The sequence below is a fragment of the Rhinopithecus bieti genome, unplaced genomic scaffold (assembly GCF_001698545.2).
Source record: "Rhinopithecus bieti isolate Rb0 unplaced genomic scaffold, ASM169854v2 scaffold_68835, whole genome shotgun sequence".
In the NCBI taxonomy this organism is placed as follows: domain Eukaryota; kingdom Metazoa; phylum Chordata; class Mammalia; order Primates; family Cercopithecidae; genus Rhinopithecus; species Rhinopithecus bieti.
In genome coordinates, this window is record NW_016826102.1 from 227,307 (window position 1) to 237,752 (window position 10,446).

Consider the following 10,446-nt stretch of genomic DNA (forward strand, 5'->3'; position numbering starts at 1 on the left):
ACTCAGAAATGTACACAGGTACGGGAAATTATAGCAGCGTATTTATAATAGACCCAAAGGGGAAACAACTCTGAGGTCTATACTAAGAGAAAGGACAAATAAATGGTTGTATATTTATACAAGAGAATACAATGAAAATTAGGTACAGCTGCACACATCAACATGTGGAACATAGTAAAGAAACGTGGAAAATGCTAAAGAAACAATATATTACAAATATATACTTTGTGGTTTCATTTATAGAAAGTTCAAAAACAAGTAAAATTACACCATATTGTTTAGGGGTACATACTTAAGTGAAACAAAGAGGTGATGATTCTGAAATTTGGAGACTGAGATAGAGGAAATGTGAGAGTAAATATCATAAAAGTGAGAAAGTAGTTGGCCATGGTGTAGGAGGTGGGAAGATGGAGTCGTGAGCAGGACAGAGTGATTGGGGGCTTCTATCTAAAGTGTTGTGGTCATTGTTCTTATTTCAGAATAATCTTATGAGTATATTATTTTAATATAAATTCATATTTAAGATACGGAAGTTTTCCATGCTTTTGCAGCCAGTTCCCATCGTGCTTTTCATTTGGGCCTTTGTGGTTATCTGGCTTGAAATTGTTTCCACTTTGCTAAAGAGAACCGGAGAGAAACAAATAACTGACTTTGGTAACTAAATTCTGCATATTTCAGAAGGTGAAGATGCTCTAATTTAGTTCACATGATGAAAAAACTAAACTTGAAGTAGTTTCAAGTTGTACGAAAGAAGTGATAAGACAAGAAAGTATATGTAGAAAAATAAATATATTATAGCGGGGCGGCCGGTGGCCTCAAGCCTGTAATCCGCAGCACTTTGGGAGGCCGAGACGGGCGGATCACGAGGTCAGGAGATTCGAGACCATCCTGGCTAACACGGTGAAACCCCCCGTCTCTACTAAAAATAGAAAAACTAGCGCGGGCGAAGTGGCGGGCGCCTGTAGTCGCCAGCTACTCGGGAGGCTGAAGCAGGAGTATGGCAGCGAACCCGGGAGGCCGGAGCTTGGCAGTTGAGCTGAGATCGGCGCCACTGCACTCCCGCAGGCCCTGGGCCGACAGAGCGAGAGCTCCGTCTCAAAAAAAAAAAAAAAAAAAAAAAAAAAAGAAAATAAATATATTAATAGACAATTACATCTTGTTCCAAAATGAGAAACAGCATGTTATGGACTAAACTGTATCCCTCCTTAAAATTCATATGTTGAAATCCTAACCCCAACTATCATGGTATTTGGAGACTGAGACTTTGGGAGGTCACTAGGTTTAGATGACATCATGAGGGTGGGGCCCTCATGATGGGGTTAGTGCTGTTATTAAAAGAAACACCAGAGTTTGTTCTTGCTTCCTCTGCCATATTTGATACGGTAGGGTAGCAATCTGAAAGCCAGAAAGAGGGCCTGTACCAGAACACAACTTGAAGCATGCTGACACCCTGATCCCTCACTTCCAGACTCCAAAAACTGTGATAAAATAAATTTGTTGTTTACACCACTCAGTGTATGCCATTTTGCTACGGCAGCCCAAACTGCCTAATACAGAGCAAATACACAATGATACATTGAGAGAAGGAATGTAAAGATTCAATAGCATTACAGATGCATATGAAACATTTTTAATGTTCTTTTATTCTCTTTTCTTTTTAATTTTTGTGGGTATATAGGGTAGGTATATATATCTATGGGAGTACATGAGATATTTTGATACATGCAGAGTAAATAGGGCATCAACATTATTCATCACCTCAAGCATTTATCCTTTATTTGTGTAATGAACATTACAGTTAAACTGTTTTGGTTCTTTTAAATGTACAATAAAGTACTGTTGACTGTAGTCACCCTGTTGTGCTATCAAATACTACATCTTATTCATTCTTGGTTTTTGAACCTGTTAACCATTCCCATTTCCCCAGCCCAGCTATCCTTCCCAGCCTCTGGTAACCATCATTCTACTATCATCATGAATTCAATTGTTTTAATTTCTAGCGTCCACAAATAAGTGAGAACAAGCAAAGTTTGTCTTTCTGTGCCTGGCTTATTTTGCTTAACAAAATTACCTCCAGTTTCATATATGTTATTGCACATGACTGGATCCCAGTCTTTTTTTTTTTTTTTTTTTGAGACGAGTCTCACCCTGTCTCCCAGGCTAGAATGCAATGGCACTATCTCAACTCACTGCAACCTCCACATCCCAGGTTCAAGCAATTCTCCTGCCTCAGCCTCCTCAGTAGCTGGGATTACAGGCACGCATCACCATGCCTGGCTAATTTTTTGTATGTTTAGCAGAGACGCGGTTTCACCATGTTGGCCAGGCTGGTCTCAAACTCCTGACCTTGTTATCTGCCCACCTGGGTCTCCCAAAGTGCTGGAATTACAGGCGTGAGCCACCATGCCTGGCCCAATCTCAGTCTTTTTATTCCATATGTATATGTACTACATTTTCTTTATCTATTCATGTGTTGAAGGACACTTAAGTTGCTTACAAATCTTGGCTATTGTGAAAAATGCTGCAATAAACATGGGCGTGCAGACATGATATACTGATATACTTTATTTTGGGTATAGGCATAGCAGTGGGATTGCTAGTTCACATGACACCTCTATTTTTAGTTTTCTGAGGAACCTACAAACTGTTCTCTGTAGTGGCTGTACTAATTTACAATGCTATCAACAGTGTATCAGGGTTCTCTTTTCTCCACATCATCACCAGTATTTGTTATTGCCTATCTTTTGGATAAAAGCCATTTTAACTGGAAAGAGATGATATCTCATTGTAGTTTTGATTTGCATTTTTCTAGTGATTAATGATGTTGGGTACCTTTGATATGCCTATTTGTCATTTGTCTTTTCAAATCTTTGGCCCAGTTTTTGATTGGATTATTAGATTTCAGCCTATACAACTGTTTGAACTCTTTGTATATTCTGGTTATTAATCCCTTGTCAGAAAGGTAGTTTTCTCCCATTCTGTGGGTTGTCTCTTTACTCTGTTGATTGATTCCTTTGCTGTGCAGAAGCTTTTTGACTTGATGTGATTCCGTATTTCCACTTTTGCTTTGGTTGCCTGTGCTTGTGGGGTATTGTTCAAGAAATCTTTGCCCAGATCAATGTCCCAGAGATTTTCTCCAGTGTTTTCTTGTAGTAGTTTCACAGTTTGAGGCCTTAGATTTAAGTCTTGAATTCACTTTGATTTTGTATATGGTGAGAGATAGGGGCCTAGTTTCATTCTTCTGCATGTGGATATTCAGTTTTTCTGGCTCCATTTATTGAAAACTCATTTCCCTAATATATATTCTTTACACCTGTATAAAAAAATGAGTGCACTGATGGTGTATGAATTTGTTTCTCAGTTCTCTATTCTGTTCCTTTATGTATCTGTTTTTAATGCCAGTACCATGTTGTTTCAGTTACTGTAGCTTCATAGTATAATTTGAAGTCAGGTAATGTGATTCATCTAGTTGTGTTCTTTTTACTTAGGATAACTTTGGTTATTCTGGGTCTTTTGTGGTTCCACATAAGTTTTAGGATTGTTTTTTCTGTTTCTGTGAAAAAATGTCATTGGTATTTTTATAGAGATTGCATTGAATCTACAGATTTCATGGGGTAATATGGACATTTTAACAATATTGTTTCTTCCAATCCATGAACCTGTATATTGTCCCATTTTTTGGTGTCCCCTTCCATTTCTTTTATCAATATTTTATAGTTTTTATTGTAGATATCCTTCACTTATTTGGTTAATTCCTAAGTATTTAATTTTATTTGTAGCTATTGTAAATGGGATTAATTTTTTATTTCTTTTTCAGATTATTCACTTTTGATATATGGAAATGCTACTGATTTATCTATATTAATTTTGTATCCTGCAACTTTACTCAACTTGTTTATCAGTTCTAATCGTTTTTCAGTGGAGTCTTTAGGTCTTTCCAAATGTAAGATCATCTCATCTGCAAACAAGGATAATTTGACTTCTTCCTTTGCACCTTTCTAATTGGATGACCCTTATTTCTTTTTCTTTTCTGATTGCTCTAGCTAGGACTTCCAGTGCTATGTTGAGTACAGTGAAGAAAGTGGGCATCCTTGTCTTATTGCAAATCTTAGAGAAAAGACCTTCAAGATTTCCCCATTAAGTATGATACTAACTGTGGGTCTGTCATATTTGGCTTTTATTGTTTGGGGGTTATGTTCCTTCTTTCCACAGTTTTTGAGGGTTTTTATCATGAAAGGATGTTAAATTTTATTAAATAATTTCTCAGCATCAATTGCAATGATCATATAGTTTTGGTCCTTTGTTATGTTGATGTGATGTGTCACATTGATTGATTTTCATATGCTAAATGCTCCTTGACTCCCTGGGATAAGTTTCACTTGATCATGATATATAATCTTTTAATATGTTTTTATTTTGCTGGGGATTTTTGCATCAATGTTCATCAGGGATATTGGCCTGTAGTTTTCTCTTTTTGATGTATCTTTGTGCAGTTTTGGTATCAAAGTAATACTGGCCTTGTAGAATGAGTTTGGAATTACTCTATCCTTTTCTGTTTTTCAGAATAGTTTGAGTAGGATTGGTATTAGTTGTTCTTTAGATGTGTGATAAAACTTAGCAGTAAAGTCATTGGGTCCCAGACTTTCATTTGTTGGAAGACTTTTAATTTCAGCTTTGATTTTATTACTTATTATTGGTTTGTTTATGTTTTGGTTTTCTTCATGGTTCAATCTTGGTAGATTATACATATCTATACATTTATTCATTTCTTGTGGATTTTCCAATTTATTGGCGTAGTTGCTCATAGTAGCCTCTAATAATCCTTTGAATTTCTGCAGTGTCAGTTATAATGTCTCCTTTTTCACGTTTACTAATTTTTTGTTTGTTTGTTTTTTGAGAACAGATCTCACTCTGTCTCTCAGGCTGGGATGCAGTGGCACAATAACACCTCACTGTAGCCTCAACTTCTCAGGCTCATGTGATCTTCCCATCTCATCCTCCCAGGTAACTGGGACTACAGGCAGGAGCCACCATGCCCAGCTAATGTCTTCTTTTTCACTCTGATTTTATTTACTTGGGTGTTCTCTCTTTTTTTTTTTTTTTCCTTAGTCTGGATAGAGGTTTGACAATTTTATCTTTTCAAAAAAACAAATCTTCCCTTTTGTTGAACATTTGTATTGTTTTCTTCATTTCAATTTCATTTATTTCTGATCTTTATTATTTCTTATACCAATTTTAGGTTTGTTTTGTTCTTTCTTGCTTTTATAGTGTTTAAAGATGCATCATTAGGTTGTTTATTTTAAATTTTTCTGTTCTTTTGATGTAGGTACTTATAGCTATAAACCTTTTCAGTACTGCTTTTGCTGAATCCCGTAGGCTTTGGTATGTTGTGTTTCCCTTGTCATTTGTTTGAAGATATTTTTAAATCTCTTTCTTTTCTTCATTGACTCACTGGTCATTCAAGAATTATAAATACTTTTATCTGTGAAAAGGTAGAATTATTTTCTCCTTATTTATGTAAAGGACAAAACAGAAAATGTCATGGTTTCTGGGAAATGTACAAAATATCATCTCTGATAGAGCAATAGGTGCCTCATATCAAATTACAGTAAAAACATCTCTTCCATATTTAACTCTCAAATGAGCTTGTATATTATGGTAAATAACATTATATTTTCTCATCAAGTTTGCAAATAGTTTTCCATTTTGGCCTCTAAAAATTAGAATTTAAATTATTTGGGATCATACAAATATAAATATATACAAATAGTTCTGTCAGTAAATTTATCCATGGGAAATAGAACTGTTTCTGTAAACTATGTTTTCATAGATATGTTTGTTTGTTTTTTAAGAATATAACATTATAGATTTTGTATAATACACTTTTACTCAACTACTGTTTTTCACTTTGCTCGTCATTAATTTTTTCCAAACTAATTATACAACACATTGTAAGGAACTAAGGCACAGAGAGGTTGCATTATATATTCAAACAAGTGTGAAGGAGTTGAATGTAAATTATCTAAATGTGAAATATAGGCTAGATTGGAGTTCTCTGGCTTAAAATATTAAATCTACCTTTGAACAGAACAATTGATGAGAACTTCAGTCTAGACTGGAATGATGATAATAGCTGATTAGCTTTCCTTGGAGACTGCAAGACCAGCCTACTCTGATTACTCCCAGGGGAAGCCCCAGATAAAGTCTGCATACCTCACTCCTCCTACTCTCCTACACCCCTACTAATTTATGTTCCTTCTCCCCAGTGAATTCTCATTGGTTTCACAATGTAAAAATATTATGATGTAGTGTTTATGATATGCTGCTTTGATATATTGTGAAGTTTCATTATAGTGAAATAAAGCCTGAGAATTAGTGAATCTAGAATAAAACTGAATACCAGCTGATTATAGTGAAGTTATAAATATAATTCCCATTAGAGTTTATTTAAAGATAATTAAAATTGTTTGCAAAATGTCTAGCATAGGGACTAGTACAAAGGCAGTGCCCAATAGCTAAAAAGTATTGCTGTTAGAATAGATTTAATCTCAGATTTGAATTAGGGATTTTTAAGAAACTGCTTATTAGAAAACATTATTTTTGTTTTTTGTTTTTTTTTGAGATGGAGTCTTGCTCTGTTGCCAGACTGGAGTGCAGTGGCATGATCTTGGTTCACTGCAACCTCTGCCTCCCAGGTTCAAGTGATTCTTCTGCCTCAGCCTCCAGAGTAGCTGGGACTATAGGTGTGCGCCACCATGCCCAGCTAATTTTTGTATTTTTAGTAGAGCAGGATTTCAGCACGTTGGCCAGGATGGTCTCCATCTCTTGACCTTGTGATCTGCATGCCTCAGCCTCCCAAAATGCTGGGATTACAGGCATGAGCCACCATGCGTGGCCTAGAAAACATCTTAATGATTAATCAAACTTTGTTTGTTAGAACATTTCCAGTTATACATTAAAAATCCAAAAAATAATTGATATCACAAATATGTAGTGAAAGAATTTATTTAAAAAATAAACTCTTAAAAGTAACTCTTGAAAATAAGTTTCTACTTTAACAGTTTTCCAATTTTTTCCTTTTGTTATTCATTCATTGTGAGTTTTAAGCTAATAATGTCAGTTATGTGATAATGATATATAAACAACACACCTAAATCATAAAACCAGTAACCTAATTGTTGAAGATTAATAATATGTTTATAATCATTCAAGTAGGATTATATAAATAGCTTTAGCTATTGATTAAACATGGTTGGTAAAATTTAACTCATCCATGTAACTTTTACCACATTTTGAAAGTGCAGTGGAGTATGAACAATAAAGATGGAGTATTTGCCTTTGTAGAACTTATAACGCTAAGATTTTGAAACAGACCTACTTCACTTCTTGAGGAAGTTACTGCTTTTGTAATATTTATATAAGCAAGGTTTCTCAGGTCACTGGCTGTTAAATAAACCTAGTTAAATAAGAGTAATGCATGTTAAAGATTGAAGAATTCCTTACCTCACACTCTGCATTAACTTTCATTCTTTTCCAATATTTCCTCTTGCTAAGAAGTTTCAGGTTCTCAGCTGTAGCATAATATAAGAATGATTATTATGTAACATTTTTTTCTCTGCTTCAGATAGCTTTGGAGCCAAAGATCCTTATCTCCTCTGTTCCAAATTTATATAATACTTCTATCTTCCTCATTGAGTTTATAAGAAATGATGTAATTCTATGTATGTGAGACTTGCATAATAATAAAAGAAGAACAGTATGAACTTAGGATATTGTCAGGATAATAGTCATTTGCTTGGACTAATTATATATTAATGATGTTTGGTGGTTAATGATACAGTATGATTGCTTTAGACCACAAGTTTTACCTCTGCTATTGGGCCTAGATATTATTTAGCACATCATGAAATCCAGGTTCAGAAAAATGTGGTTGTTTGGACTAATCAGTTGTTAAGTGAGTAGGAATTAAAGGTTGATATTCCATCTTATATTTTAGTTTAATTTTTATTATCTTGTGCTATTATTTGATAGACTTAACCTATGACTGTCTTAAAAAAATCATTTTAGTTATGTAAGTAATACAGTCTCTTGGGAAATTCTTAGAATATTTCACCTAAGGTTAAATTCCAATTTGATCACCAAGCCAATCACACAAGAGCATCTTTTTTCAGAAAGTGAACAAATTTCAAATGGTCAAGTATCTTTTTGGATTAGGTGGGTAAAAAAGTAACAGAAAACCCCAGAATAACAGTGGCTGAAACCAAATATAAATTCTTTTCAATCTCATATTCACACACTCCAGCTGGTGTTACTCAAGGCTGTGTGGGTATTCTAAAATATCAGGGACCCTGTCCCTCTTTGTTTCTCCATAATAGTGGCCTCCAACTTATGGCCAAGATGGCAGTTGGAGTTTCAGTCATTATATTGCATTCTAGCTACAAGAAAAAAAGTACCCCTCCCTACTTTAAGCATACTCTTAGAAGTCACAAATCATTTTCACTTGACTCTTATGTGCAAAAGTTAGTGACATGAACATAATTAGCTGCAAAGAGACTAAGAAATGTGGTCTTTATTCCAGGCTGCTACATGTACAAGTGAAAACTAGGGCTTTCATTGTTATGGAAGAAGGGGGAACAGTGTCTGCCATAGTAAGTGTCCAGGGACAGTAAGAATTCTATTGCCTATTACTTTATTTTCTTGTCCAGCCCAAATATCTACTGAAAACCTCGGCCATTATCAAGAGAGTCACGCTTAGCAAAATATTAGGAGTTCCGTCCTTACTAGTGAATGATGCCTAAAAATCTATTCTTCTGGCATTTTATATCTGATATATCAGGGATAGTTTTGATTTTCCTTGGAACTTTCATAAACATCCACTTCAAGGAATAGTTATAACAATAGCAATAAAACAGTAAGTTGCAAAATATGTAATAAAATGAACAACTGACCACATACTATATATATTTTTATGTATACACAAATATATAGATATATTATAGACATATATCTATATATAATTTAAAAAACCTTGATGGCTACAGGCAAAACTGATAGCGATCATTACCTTTTGTGCTGTGGGATCAGGGTTGATGATCAAATTGGACTTTATCTGTAAAGTTCTAAAAATTTGCAGCAAAATAAGGTAGGCCTGAGAAGGTAGCAGGAGTAGAAAGTAGACATAATTTGTGGAAATTCTTAGGAATTCTGTAGTACCCTAACTGTATAGCCATTGTGTCAATTACAGGTTTTTATTGTGAGCAATAGAAACCAATTCTAATGAACAAAATCAAAAAGGGAATTGGAAGATCCCTGATTCCTGATTATCACAGATTCAAAGACAAAGTTGAATAAGACTATGTAGTAGGAAGTAAGAGTAGCCACTATAAATCCAGCTACCTTTCATTCTTGTGTCTCTGTTAAAGATTTACATCCTCATGAGGTGAAACGACATTGGCAAACCTTGAGGTGTATTCATTAGCTGAGGTTTGGGAGGTTAGAGTTGTAAGTAAGTGGATACCTTGATTCTACTAAGACAAAGAGTGTAGAAAAGACTGTTGCCCAAGTAAAAGTTAGGGTTGTGTTGACAACAAAAAGGGAGAAAAAATATTAGGAGGCAAAAGCAATAGATGTCTACAACTATCACAGAAGACGAAATCTATTAATTTTTCCTTCCTTTAGCTGTAATTTTTAGGATGGTCCGTGGGTATGTAGGGGAAGGTTCGGTTTTGAAGCTAGAATTAGTGATTTTAATTCTCAAAAGAGCCTTTACTCGGTTACACTACAGTGAGCCAAGTTAACAAATCTTCTGTACTATCAGGATTTGCTCAGGAATTGTTTTCTTTACTGCTCTTATTTTCTGAGCAATCTAATCTCAACCTTTGTTGGTTATGCTATAGGAAGCCATGAGTGTCTGAGCTACTGTTCACAAATATTTACTACAAATCCCTAGAAAGGATTGTATTTTCTCACACCATTGATTTCAAGGTTGGCCATAGCACTTGCTTTGGCCAAGAAAATATGAGTAGAGTTGTATGTGTTACTTTTAAGCAGATGCTTTAAGAGACATTGTGTGGCTATGTTCTCTCCTCTGCACAATAACCGAAGATGGTTCAGATAGAAGATGTTTCATCAGTGTCTCAGTCGCCCAAGATGAAGAGCCACAGTAAACCTGCTATTTATGCATATTATTATTGAGAAGTAATCTCTTGCAGCTGTAAACCACTGAGATTTGGGCTATGGGTTACTGTAGTATAACCTAGCCACTGTTGATTTATGTACTTGTAAAATGAATTCTCTGTTCAAATTTCACAGAGAATTTCCAACAAACTGTGGTTTTTAAAACAGACCATAAGCAGGAAATTAGGTAGATGCTGAATAACTGATTAGAAGCTTATCCTGTTAGCAGTAGGACACATGTAGATTTTTCTAAACAAGCAAGTGATAAAA

General features: G+C 34.9%; 1 protein-coding gene across 1 annotated transcript in view; it reads left to right on the forward strand.

The window, feature by feature from the left end:
• LOC108522835 (uncharacterized protein C4orf22-like) overlaps positions 1–10,446 on the forward strand; it is a gene marked incomplete at its 5' end in the record, with an annotated part of 281,587 nt that overhangs the window by 202,895 nt on the left and 68,246 nt on the right. The gene's annotated exons all lie outside the window — the stretch shown is intronic.